The sequence below is a fragment of the Castor canadensis genome, chromosome 2 (genome assembly GCF_047511655.1).
Source record: "Castor canadensis chromosome 2, mCasCan1.hap1v2, whole genome shotgun sequence".
Taxonomy (NCBI): Eukaryota; Metazoa; Chordata; class Mammalia; order Rodentia; family Castoridae; genus Castor; species Castor canadensis.
The window spans coordinates 148931509-148944625 of record NC_133387.1 but is presented as its reverse complement, the minus strand read 5'-3'; positions in this window follow the sequence as shown (position 1 = coordinate 148944625).

The following is a 13117-nucleotide window of genomic DNA, read 5'->3' as shown; positions in this document are numbered from 1 at the left end:
TCATGTACTAGATGGGACTCTGTACTAGATATAAACCCAAATATATGTCAATACCTGAACCTTAAATTCTGTGTTATTTCTCTTGACACACAAAGTCCTGAAGCAGGATAGGTCAGGGAAATGAAGCACTCCCCAGTAGCCAGGAGGTCAGAGATTAACACTATACTAATAAATGGCCGATTAAAAGCACACAGCCATGATTTTCTTTGCTTTAAGCCTTATACCCCCTCAAAAGCTGCAACATTTAATAGAAGGAAAAAATGGAAAGTAGCAGCTCTCTCCCCTTTACCTTACACACTTGTTCAACTGACTAACATACTCTGGAAAAATTAGAGAAAGAGACAGTTACCCTGGAAAAAAAAAACACCTGGGAAAATGACTTCTCTGGGTACAAAACGTGTTTGCAAAGGAAAATACCACAAAGAAGGACATGTGTCTTTAAGGGAGCATCTGGCAGTATCCATCCTTTGTTTAAAGGGATGTCCAAACACCCATGGCATTGTGTACTAAAGTTTAGTAAACAAGCCAACTTTGAAATATGGACCCAATTGATAAGGCCATGTGACAGCAAGAATGACAGCTTGTCAGGTGTTCAGAACAAAGGGGAACACTTGTGCCAGGGTAAATTAAGGTCAAACCCCCAACCCACCCTACTTTTTCACCGTAAATACCCCTGATGTTAGAGCACTCATTACACCTGCTATCAGATGTGCCCGCACCCATAACCTAGGCTGTGTACTATATTCCTATCTTCTTTTGCTTTGCTTTACTAACCGATTTTCTTGATCTCTACCTTGATGTGTCCTAAAACTCTTTTTTGTGACATCATGAACTCAGCACCCAAGAAGCAGGTGGAGGCCTCCTCCCTTTTTAAGTCTTCCTCCCTGGAGTCTCACCAATTCCAGTACCAGTACTACCTTATTTAAATTATTAGAATGTTATGATACATTTTCTTGTACGTTTGGAGTAACTGCTTCTTCTTACTCTACTTTTTCAGGTATTTTTCCTAGCTAAACTTACTAATTAATTTCCCTTCCACAATAATAGTGTCAATTTATCTCATTTCGAAGTAAACTCAATTAGTGTATTTATTGGGGTCAGGTTAAATTTATAGGCTAAACTCGAGAGAACTGACATCTTCATGATATTAAAGAATAAAACACGCCTTTTGACTTAAATTTTTTTGTGTCCCTAAGACATGTTTCTCATATATATTTTACACACTTTACAAGTTAATTTCTAAGTATCTTACATTTTCTGTTGTTATTGGAAATAAGGTTTTTCTTCCTTTATTTGCTGTTTGATGTTTATACACACATACACTATATATATGCATATATATATATATGCAAATAATTTTGAAATCTGATAGTGAATTCTCTTTGGTTTTAATAGCTTTTCCATTTCTCTTCCCACATTTTTCAAGTATCATATCAAGTACAAATACGATGGTTTTATCTTTTCCTTTTTTATTTGTTGCTTCTTTTAGGTTCATCTTGTTCTCTTCTGTAATAGTTGTTGATTACTGCATAATAAATTATTTATAATAATTATATAAAACTTAGCAGCTTTATATAATAGCACACTTTTTTATCTCATCCAGTTGCTAAGAGTCAGAAATCCAAGAGTGTCAAATTTCTCCTAAAACTATAGTCAAGGTGCCCACTGAGGCTGCAGTCATTGGAAAGCTTGAATGGAGCCGGAGGACATACTTCCAAGATGGTACCCTCATATGGCTGTTGGCTAATGGGTGATGGCAAAAGTCTCAGTGTCACAACATGTGGTCCTCTCCACTGAGCTATCTGAATATCCTTAAGACATGGCCACTAGTCTCCAGAGTCCAGAATCTGACAGTGACCAAGATGGGTGTCATAGTGCCTTTTTTGTAACTTAACCTATAACTTAACCTTTAAAATTCTTTCAGAGATGAAGCCTAATTTGTGAGTGGTCTGGACTTGCTGACTTACTTTTAATGGACAGAATAAAACAAAGTGAATGTGTTTATTTTTCTCCTTGCATTTTCTATACTTTCATCTTTTGAAAATTGATACTCTGCCACTTGGTACTGTGTTTTCACTGCTAATTGCATCTTTTAACAAAATAGGCCTATGTTTGACTTATATAACACTGTTTGCTTGCATCTAAACTTGTGTGATGGTAAGATGACTATTTTTTTTTCTCTTGTAGGCATTTGTGTCTTATATTTCACTCACCCTTTTGTTTTCAATTTTTCAGGATCTATTTTTGCCTTATAAGGTAAAAAGTTTAGAATTGCCTGTACTCCATATTAAAAACTATTTTTTCAATAGGTGAGGTTAGTCCATTTTTATTTACTAATATGACAGATAAGTTTTGTATGACTTCTGTCATATTATTTGTACTATTTTTACAGTTTTACAAAAAATTTTAGCATATATTTTATTTCTTTAACTGTTTATATATTTCCTATAAGAAATAGGGATTTTTGTACCTTTTATGAGTAGTTACCCTTAAATTGTAAGTTTATATGAGTCCTCAATTTCTTTGGGCACTCCACAGGACTTAGAGAATAAAAAGTCTGTATTTCTTCTTTTCCTCAGGATTCCACCATCCACTTATTTTATCTTTCTTCAAGTTCCTTTTTGTGCCATTAGACGCATTCTGGCCTATATTTATTAATTTGTCCTTTAGCAAGCAGCTATTAAAGAGAAAGGAACAGGCTGGCTCCGTGGCTCATCCTAGCTTCTCGGAAGGCAAAGATCAGGGGAATCTCGGTTCGAAGCCAGGCCAGGCAAATAGTTTTCAAGACTCTATTTCAAAACATACCCAACACAAAACAAGGCTGGTGGAATGATTCACATGGTAGAGTGCTTGAGTTTAAACCCCAGTACCACCAAAAAAAAAAAAAAATGAAGCAACTGCCTCACATTTACTTAGTCTTTATTTTCCAGCATCTTTGCCCTGCTCTCTCAATTTATGCCATTTATATCATGTCTGCATGTTTCAGGTAGATAATAGTGACTTTCTGTCCTTTCAGCCAAACCACACATTGGTGTCAGTCTTGGTGCTAGCAAATCCACTGCTGTGTTGCTTCCTTTTTCTCAAATCTTGATTGGCTGAAGTTTGTCCTTTAGAATATTCCAGGAGAAGAGCTTATGAGGAGGTCCTCTGGACTTTGCATTTCAGAAGCACTTGCCTGCCGTACTTAACCACAAATAGCACCGTGAAGGCTGCACATCGCTTCCTGGACGATGCTGGGCGTCGACTCTACTGACTTCCAGCACCGATCGAGCAGGGGGGAAATGTGAGGCCAGTACAGCTCTCTTCTCTTAAAAGTGACTCTTGCCTAGTTTCCCAAACGAGGTGGCTGTTGCTGTTCTTCGAAGGCCACTGAGTTCACCAGCTATGTCTCCGTCGGCTCTTCTGAGTCAATGTTCCTTAGAACAAGGTGTGCTCTTTCTTATGCAGGTCTATATCTTCATTTCCAGAGCAATTTTTAAGTTATATTTTTAGCATTTGGTTATGATTGAACGTTTTCTTCTTCAGCAACTCCAAACATGCACGTTCCTTCTCTTTCCTGTCCTCTATGCCTTCTCATTTTTTATCCTTTTAACTCTTCATTTCTTACTTCATTCACCTTCCCGCTATTTCTATCCACTACATTCCCTCCATGTTTTAGCAGCATCTCGTCTCCCTGGTGTGACATCCAATTTTACTCGCGGTTCTATGATGATTTTTTTTTACCTGAGTTCTTCCAGTTCATGCTTCACCTCTCCCTCTGTAACCCTGGCCTCTTGTATCTCTATGTGTGTTCTTTCTTCAAAGAATCAATTGCTTCATGTGTTCATTTGTTCACGGGGCGGGGGGGTGGAACTAGGATTTGAATTCAGGGCTTTTCATTTGCTAGACAGATGCTCTAGCACTTAAACTGTGCGTCCAGCCCTTTTGGCTGTGGTTATTTAGGAGATAATGGATTCTTGCTTTTTGTCCAGGCCAATCTGGACTGTGATCCTCTATTTGTGCTTCCCAAGGAAACTTGGATGACATGTGTGGGCCACCATGCCTAGCCATTGTTGAGATGAGGTCTCCCAAACTTTTTGCCCATGCTAGCCTCAAACCACAATCCTCCCAATCTCCACCTCCCAAATAGCTAGTATTTCAGGCTTCAGCCATCTGCACCTGGCTTCATTTGTTAATTTGATGGCAAAATATTTGGTCAAAATTTTCATCTGCCCTATGGAAGTACTTTTCTAGTGCTGGTCTACCATTTCGTTTATTGTTTTCCTTTGCTTATGTAGATCTTCTGCTGGCTTCTTTGTTTTTATTTTGTTGTCCTTGTTTGTTTTTTGTGGTACTGAAATTTGAAGTCAGAGGAATTTTTCATCTTAACAATATGAGTTTTCCTGGCTAAGTTCATGTTGGGAATGGGCCAGGGACAACTAAAACTTTCCTTATGTTGCAAAGTTTTATAAGTTTTCTTGAGCTAATGGGGTAAGGCCACTATGAATTTTCTTCATCAGGCAAAGATAGGTATACCTGTGTCTATGATTTTGGTTTTTTTAGCATCACCTTTTTTACCTTCTGGAATAAAACTAGGTACAAGGGGCTTCTATCAAGGCAGTATTTGTACCCTGCCTCTGATGTTGCACACAGGTTAATACCTGAGGTCTCATACCTCGGAGTGCACCCCAGCTTTAAAAAGTGTGCTTTGTTTTTTCCCCAGATATGTGCTGCAGTGTCTTCTCTCTTCGTGCATTCCTAAATAATCGGCCCTGCTTTTGGCAAACTTCCCACTTATTTTATAGCTATTGTTTGTTTCACTACAAATGGAGTTTGTGTTTTTCTTGCTCGTTTTCCTTGTTGGTTTTGAGTGGTTTCCAGGACAGGAAGGAAGTACTAGCTTTATGTTACCAGCCCAAGTCTCTTCCATTCTTGCAAAATGATTACTATTTGGATATGTTTTATAGTGCTCACAGCACACTAGAGCATGTATAAAATTTATATATAAATATGCCATATTTAATATGTAATATAACATGTTATCATATATTATAACAAATATATTATACATAGCATTTACATACTATGTAAATGCTTATATATTTACATGCCATATATATATATAAAAATATTTGGCTAGGTACCCCCTGCAATTCTGGAGATAAGTGATCAAATAAGCTTACAGTATGCTGAAGCCAAGAAAATTAATTGTAATAAGTGCTACTATAAAAACAGATACCAAAGGTCCAGAGACAAGTATCCTCTCTTTTAATAAGCTCAGATAAACATCACATATTATGTAAGCAGTAGGCATTGAAGAAAAAAATAATTTTAGGAGTAATATCTGATAGAAATTGTATTTTGATAGTACATTTGCAAAGCATTTTCACACGTATGAGTTCACTTGATCTTCCAAGTAAGCCACTGTTGGGATATTATGTCCTTCGTACATGTGGAATATGAGGCCCAGAGAGGCAAAGTGACTTACTAAAGTCCACAAAGATGAATGTCAAACCCCAGTCCCTGGAGTCTTCAACTGCTGCCTGAGATTCAGGAAGTGGTGATGACTCTTGGTGATGACTCTTCCTGTAGTTTAGGAAGCAGTGGAATTCTGTAATGTCCTAACCAACACATTAATCCCAAATTCTTTGTTTCTCAATGAGATGAAAGCAGAGAGAGATGTCTGTCTCCTCTAATACTTGGGGTAATGTTTTTCAGACCTTTCACATTGGCTCCACAGCACAAAGAGAAGCAGAGGTGCATGAATCCGTCAGTATTTGGCCAATATATGCCTTCAAGGCAGGTAAGTGAACATAAGAGGACTTCAGAATGGGACCTGGAACAAGGCCTGACACTCTTTGTTATCTGACACATTTTATTGTCAACTGATTCTGTGTTCAGGTGACAGTGATGCAGTATCAAGACAATTACTATTTGAGAGTACATCAAATCGCCATCCATTAATATGTCAGGAGAGCTTCATTCTTTTGAAATAAACGGCCTCTTCCATAACTCACTCTGATGCTCAGTGGCCAGATGCTAGGTAATCAAATAATGGAAACTTGCATCCTCCTGAATGTGGTTCGGGCACAGCCAAGAGTGTGGCATTGTACTGATTTGTAGTACAGGCAGTGCGCGTGCGTGTGTGTTAGGAAAGTCACAAGACAGGTTAGCTGTGTTCAAAGATCGCAAAAGATGTATAAGCAACATTTTTACTTAGATATCATCTAGTCAATTACGTTAATAAATTCATGAACTCATAACTACTTGAATAAAGTTGCTTTTATATAATTGCGTATCTGAAGTCTTTCCGATGAAAATTTTAATAATAATACTGAAAATTTAGAAAGTGCTGGTTTTTTAAAATAAATTCAAGACTTGGAATAATAGCTCTCTATTATTTCATCTCTTGATAGAAATCTGTCTATGGAAAAATAGCCTTGCTTAAAAAGTGTCCACTTTATGCTGTTAAAAAAACAAATCTAAGTCCATCTAACAAGAAGCAAAGAAGGAAGAGAGGGAGGAAGGGAAGAGACAGGAAAGGGGAAAGATATGATTGGGAATATATATTTATGTGTTTAGACTATCGTGTGAAACTCAAAGTTGAGAAGAGACTTTTTATATGAAATTATCATCCTGACTCTGCACCTAATTCGACAGGCCCTAAAATGGCTAATTAAAACTTAACTGTATGGCTTAGTTAATTGAGTTGACAGTTAACCCTGGGGAATGCTTTGGCAGTTAATTATATACATTGACAGTTTTTATATGGTGGGTATAAATTTATGGTGATACAGCTATAAAATCCCACCCCAGCAACCAAATTTTTGTTCATATGAAGGTCCAGATTAATCATAATCAATAGTAAGAGCTGTAATTGAGCTACAGTATGAATTGTTTTTTTCTGGCAACACAATCTTCAAAAGATAAATATTTCAAAATGGACACATTGGTGAATAAATTAAGACCCTCAGCACACGCACACGCACACACACACACATCACATTTTAAAGTTAGATATTTACTCATCTTCAAGTTTTGTTCAATTTTAGACTCTTAATAAATGACTCTACTGAGCATAAGAATTTACTAGGTTAACAAAATGGTAGAAACTCATACCAAAGAAATTTATGGTCTAACTGAGGAGTCAAGATGTTGACAATGTAAAATATTCAAAGAAATAAGACAGTATGGAATCGGGAGCCAGAGCAGTGTGGGTTCAAGGAAGAAGTGGGATGTGGGATGAGAGCAGTTAGACGCATGGTTGGTGGCGGCTGGGTGACAGCTACCGTAGAGGCAGGAACTGAGGCTGGGGAACACAGAGCAAGGAAGGTCTAACACCGGTGGAGATAGGGAAGCCTTCGCTAAGAATTTGAAACCTGAATTAATTTTTTGAAGAAATTCTGTAATAACGGCTGTGTCAATTCACATTCCCACCAACGGTGTACAAGGGCTCTGTTTGTGCCACATCCTCACCAGCACTTCTTATCTTTTGTCTTTTCATTAGTGTTAGTACCCATTCTTACCGGGGTGAGGTAATGTCACCCTGTGGTTTTAATTTGCATTTCCTTGATAATTAGCAATATGAGTGTTTTCACATACTATTATTATGTACAACTTTTCACGTTTTTACATATCATTTAAATTTTTTTGGCAGTACTGTGTTTTGAACTCAGGGCCTCAGGCATGCTTGGCAGGTGCCCCTCCTCCAGCCCTTTTTTGCTTTAGCTCTTTTTCACATAGTCTCACACTTTTTGCCTGGGTTGGGCCTCAGATGGTAATGCTCCTACCTAAACCTTCCACGTAGCTGAGATTACATGCGTGAGCTCCATGCCCAGCTTGTTCTTTGAAATAGGGTCTTTTTTGCCCAGGCTGGCCTTGAACCTCAATCCTCCTCTCTCTGCCATCATGTGGCTGGGATTATGGGTTTGAGCCACCATGCCCAGCCTGCATCAGATAACTTTTTCTTAAAGCATGTTTTAAAAAAGAATATGAAGTCTATGACAAATTTTAGTGACAAAAAGTTATCACGAGGATAAAGGAAGGCAGAGTGTACAAGTCAATGATAGAAAACATTAAAAAGCACTGGAAGTTTAGACTTTTCCTATACATGATTGGGGCCATAAGAATTTTTCAGTACGAGGACACTACTGGGGCTGAGTTTTGGGAAGCTCCTCTGATGATAGAATCCAGAGAGGGATCACATTAGAGAAAGGGAAACTGCTTCTCAGGTGTCATAGACAAAAGGACCTGAACTAAAGATTTGTGGAGCTGGATATGGTGGGGCATGCCTGTAATCTCAGCTACTCAGTAAGTGGATATAGGAGAATCTAAATCTATGTCTGAGGCTGGCCCCAGCAAAAGATTGAGACCCTACCTGAAAAACAAACTAAGAAGCAAAACCAGGAGTGTGGCTCAAGTGGGAAAGCACTTGCCTAGCATACTCCAAGTTCAGAGTTCAATACCTACCACTGCCAAAAATAAAGAAAATAAAAAGATTTGTGAAGGTAAAAGATGGAAGATCACCTTGCCACTGCATGGGCTAGGGGTCATTTATTTATTTATTTATTCATCACTGGTTTTGAACAGTTGCTTTGGAAGACGCAACTGAAGACAGATTATAAGTGGTTACTTCCTTCAGAATTAGAGGTTTCTGTCACAATCCACTGTGTGGGGTCTTGCTGTTTCCACATCAAATCACAAATACTTATGGAGGAAGAGACTGTGCCAAGACCCAGACATTTGAACAGGATCCCAGGCTACCTGCACAGGCCACCCTCCCGCAACGTGCTAATGCAAAGCAGCCAAGTTCTGACCTGTGGGGAGACAAGAAAAAATGGCTATGTCTTCTCTGACCCCATGAGGTCCATCCATCTGCCCTCTCCAGTGAATCAAGTGGAAATAAATAAATACAACCCAGTTCACTGGTAACCTTTAGTGTCTGTCATTAATCAGAGTAATAGAGGTTTTTTATTGTTTTTTTTTTTGTTTTGTTTTGTAGCCTGCACTGTTGCAATAGAAAGAAAAATGGTGACATAGGGTCAGTTTAGTTCTGGTCTTGTGACACTTTGTCAATACAATATTGAAAACTCAGTTACAGTGAAAAATAAGGGCATTATTTAGCTGTTAGGAGTTAGTAAATATATTATTTATGATGTTACCTGCCATCAGTCATAACCAAAACAAGATACTGGACCATTTTCCTGTGAACAGAAAACAGTTTCTCTCTCTCTCTATTATAAAATGTTATGATATCTGAGGTTGATAAATGTGAGAACTTATTAACAGGAAATGAAAACTGATAGGTCTTTAACATTTAATGTGAAATAATCTACTGTAACATAAAAATCTCAAAATAATACTAACTGTTTGAATTGTCTCTGGTCATTAAACTGTCACTGTGGCCATTAAAATGGAGGTGGATAGTAAGTTATTGACACAAACTCTTCAAATAAAGTGGCTTAAATTTAACTTAAATCGATCATTCTCTCTCTCTCTCTCTCTCTCTCTCTCTCTCTCATACACACACACACACACACACACACACACACACACACACATCAGCAGCACCCGTCTGGTTTTATCAGGGTTTTTTTAACCAGGAATACACCCAAATGCATCAAGTTAGCTTATGATAATGAAGATTCCCAGTAATAATTAATTCTTCACTTTTACTAAAGGGATACAATTATTTCATCCAGTGAGAGAAGGTAGCTTAGTTGTTTGGGAAATGTGTGTGTTCATCTCACATCACATACCTATATAAACTCTGGATGAATTTAAATTTTAAAATGTAATCACACTCAGACAGAACTTTTAAATATCCAATTGACTAGCTACCAAACCGGAGAAGAAGGAAAACTTGGGGACTGGGATCCCATGGCTCCCCTGCCTCCTTTCCTGCCCTCGTCTCCCCTGCCCCCACTGGGTGTCAGGTACAGGCAACAGTTCCAGATTTCCTGGATATGCCTCGCTGTTGCACAAGCCTTAGGTCTGCTTTGCCTCTAGTCGACCAGCTGACGTCGACTCCTCCTTCAGAACTCAGTGGAAGCATTATCTTGTCCTGAAGCTGTCCTTGTCCTTCTCCACCTATGCCCCTGTCCGCTGGAGGATGGGACCAGAGGTTGCCTCCCACACTTCCCTGACCTCAGGGCCCAAGCAGCACAGCTCCTGGATGGATCCCTCCTTTCCCATGGTCTGCCACAACTTTTCTGTAATATATTCCTATCCCGGGTATACGTGGGTCAGAGTCTGTGTCACTGGTCAGTGTGCCTGTCCCTGTATAAATGCAGCACTGTGTGAAGGGTCGCTGTTTACAGTAGGCGTGACAAGGAAGGCCTCGCCTCTGGTTGCTTTTCCATGTATCTCAGTGATACTGAGCACGTTCTCCATAGCGCTCCAATTATTTAGGTTCAGTGTTTTAATTAGCTGCACAGAGGTCGTTCTAATATTTTACTAAACTTACCCCTAAACACTGTTACAGTTGTGCATGGTATTTTATTTAGAATCACTTTTCTAAGTTCTAACTATTTGTAGATATATAGAAATGTAATGGATTTTTGTTCTTTGCTGGATTCTCTTCCTATGGGGGGGGATTGGATTCTCTTCCTATTCCGGGGGGGAGAGGGGGATGTCCATGTGTGTCTGTGTGTGTATGTGTCTGTGGGTGTCTCGTGTGTGCATGTGTGTCTGTATCTGTGTGTGTCTATGTGTGTGTGCATGTGTATGTCTGTGTGTCTGTGTGTGTGTGGTGCTGGGGCTCTAAACCAGAGCCCAGTGCATGCTAGGCAAGTGCTCAACCACCAAACTACACTCCCAACCCTTCTCTTACTATTTCCAACAATTTGTTGGTTCTTCAAATTATTCTGAGCAAGCAATCAAAAAATCTGTAAATAATGATTGTTCTAGTTCTCCCTTCCCAATGCCTTTAGTTTCTTTTTCTCAACTTTTGTTTGTTTGGTGGTACTAGGGTTTGACTCGAAAAAATCCACCACAGAAAGGGGCTGGTGGTGTGGTTCAAGATGTAAGCCCTGAGTTCAAACCCCAGTACCACCAAAAATTTGTTTACTTGGGCTAGGGGCATAGCTCAAGCAGTAGAACACTTGTCTAACATGCACAATCCCTGGGTTTGACTCCCAGTACCATCGAAAAAAATTCACTTATTTCAAATTTATTTCTAGAAATTGAAATTTTCTAATGTGATCTTTCAAAATTTAATTAAATATATTTGCATCACCTAAATTTGTAAGACTAGCATTCAACGTCTCTCTAGTTGTTAGTGCAAAGAAGTGAAGACATCACACTTCACTTCATACATAGTGTGTTAAACCTGCAAATCTATGGATGTATAGTAATAATGAATTGTTTAACATTGGACAATTTCTTTGTAGCTGTGGGCAGTCATTGCAAAACTATGCTAATTTATGAGTTCCTCTCAAACCCAAAATTTGAATACAAAGGAAAAAATGGACCACCAAGTAAATTTTTATTATGTGAGCAACTGCCTCTATTCTTCTTCTCCTTCTTCTCCTTCTTCTCCTTCTTCTCTCTCTCCCTCTTCCTCTCCCTCTCCCTCTTCCTCTGCTTCTCCTTCTCCTTCTGGTGATATTGGGGTTTGAACTGAGGGCCTGTGCTTGCTAGGCAGATCACACTTGATACATACCCCTGCCCTTTTTAGTTATAGTTATTTTTCAGTTAAGGTCTCATGCTTTTTCCCCAGGGCCAGCCTCTGACCATCCTCCTTCTCAAGACTCCCTAGTAGCTGAGATCACTGGTACGTTCTGTCACACCAGGCTTGTTCTTTCCAATACCATTTTGCTAACTTTTTGCCTGGGCTGACTTGAACCTCAGTCCTCCCAATCGTCACCTTCCAAGTATGAGCTGCCTCACATGGCCTGTTTATCTTTCTTTTATCTAAAGTCTTCTACCCTTCACCTCCTCTCTACCTTCAGAGTAGTAGCCATCTCCAAGATCAATAATGTCACTACAGCTGGACTTCATCCCATGTTTTCGATGCTGTTGAGATGAGTACAAGGGACTTCTCTAATACAGAAGATTCCAGGTACGGTCTTCTCTCATCTGGATGTAAAGGTGGTGGGAGCTGTGACAGCATTCCCATCCCATCCCTGTAGAGAGCTCAGCACAGGGACATTTAACATTAATAGTTATTCCTATAAAGTGTTAGACACCAGGTAGCCTTCAGCCCCTTGGAGATGTGATGCTTCAATTCATGTTAAATGGCTCCAAAAGATTATTAGAAGAATGGTCAAAAAAAAAATCTCAGTTTACCCAATCAGCTTATAGGCCACTTTATGGACAGAAGCTCTCTACTTAGTGAGCTTTTTGTTGGTGATAATTAACATAAAATGATTTTCCCCTGAACCACTGTGACACGGAACTTGGAAATTGATAGCAGGTCCCTAACTATCCATTGGGAAGCACTAACATGCCATGCCGTAACAGGTCATCAGGAGAGCTGTTGACCATCAGGTCACTTGTCATTTCTCTGCAGAATGCACTCAACAGGATCAGCCTGTAATACACCATCATGATTTCAACTAAACCACAGAGCTAAATGCCAGAGGAGTAGGGCACTTGGAGAAGAGAAGAAGAGAATGAAATAACTATCATTTCCTCCCTAAACTTCAATGACTGTGAAAGAGCCCTCTTCCAGAGGAGCCCAGATCCCCAATTTCAGACAGTGCAATGGCAGCCAGCTTTGCAGAACCGAAGCAGACACTTGTCTGCTAATAAGATCTCTTTCCTCACTCACTGAACAGGTGAAGACTATCGTGTGGCATCAATCCCAGGCCAAAGTTTGGGCTGCTGAACTCATAATCATCTTGACCCTAATGCACTAGTTTGTAAAGATTCCATTTAGAATCTTACTGAAAATCAATTGCTAGAAACTCTTTCAGAGAGATGTGCATACATGCATGCATGTGCATGGTTGTTATAGTTTGGATTTTGGCTGTCCCCCAAAGGCCTGGGTTGAAGGCTTGGTCCCCAATCCATGGTGTTTGGGGAAGTGGTGGAACCTTTAAGAGGTGGAGCCTAGCAAGAGGAAGTTAGGTAATTGGGGGCATACCCTTGATAAGACCATTGGAAACCCCAACCCTTTCCCGTCTCTTTCTCTTTG